The 1102-nt window shown below is 48.0% G+C and overlaps 1 protein-coding gene across 1 annotated transcript in view; it reads left to right on the top strand.

Annotated features, from left to right (window-relative positions):
• Positions 1 to 1102, top strand: part of COL13A1 (collagen type XIII alpha 1 chain) — a 96950-nt gene that overhangs the window by 64102 nt on the left and 31746 nt on the right. The gene's annotated exons all lie outside the window — the stretch shown is intronic.

The following is a 1102-nucleotide window of genomic DNA, read 5'->3' on the forward strand; positions in this document are numbered from 1 at the left end:
GCATCATATGTACTAATGTGCTTGACACAACGGATGGATGGGTGGATTGTGATAAGAGCCATACTGGGTGGATTGTGATAAGAGCCGTACGAGCCCCCAATGAAATGATTTCTTAAAATAAGTAAATAAAACAGAAGTGGGCTTTCCAAAAGCAGTCCAGCAGACTAATAGGTCATGTAAACCTCAGCCTCCACAACTACCCTGAGACCAGAAGCACTAGAGGGTACCCGGCTACCACAACCAACTGCTCGGAAAGGGGTTACTTTAGAAGGTCCTGGATAGAGTGAAAGAAAATTGTGCAACAAGACCCAAAATCATTTTTTAAAAAAAGGTTTGTTGGTCAGATAGAGACTGGTGGAACCCCCAATACCATGTATGGCCCTTAGTCATCCTTCAGCTAGACGACGGAGCTCAATTCAATTGCTCGATTTTCAGCGAAACAATAGACAGGTCAGCAAAGAGGAGTAATAGCACTGGGGAGATAGAACCATCCTCCATTGGAGACCAAAAGGCAAAGGCAAACCCCCAAAGGGTCAGGGACAAAGGAGGCGTGGAAATGGCAAGTGCAGGGAGGAAATGGGCTAAGTGACGGTGCGCTGCAGTCATGGACACGAAGCAAGATGTGTAGGAATTATTGGTGGAAAAACGGATTTGCTCTGTGCCCCTTGAGCTTGTTTGTGGGGCCAGGAAAGCGATCGAGGTCAAGGCAGCTTCAGGGAGAAGATGTTTTCTGGGAGGGTGTGGGGCCCAGGTGCCAAGGGAAGGGAGAGACCAACAAGGGCCCTTGGCAGGGGTTGCCTGGTAATGTCACCAAGTCCCACCTGAACTTTGTGGAACAGACCTGTGCACAAAGGAGCCCTGGTACTGAACATTGTACATTATGCATTGCGCTGTAAACCACAAGGTCATGGGTTTGATCCCACCAGTTGCCCCAAGGGAGAAAAATAAGACATTTGGTTCCCATCAAGATTTAAAATCTTGGAACTGTAGAAGGGCAGGTGTGTTCTGTCATATAGGGTCACTATGAGTTGAAATCCCCTCGGGGGTAGTGGGTTTGATTGGGCTGTATCACGTACAAATGTGCTGTCGTTGTTAGGGGCCA

This window comes from Echinops telfairi, unplaced genomic scaffold (assembly GCF_000313985.2).
Source record: "Echinops telfairi isolate 266 unplaced genomic scaffold, ASM31398v2 ScPeMD7_70;HRSCAF=299, whole genome shotgun sequence".
NCBI lineage: Eukaryota > Metazoa > Chordata > Mammalia > Afrosoricida > Tenrecidae > Echinops > Echinops telfairi.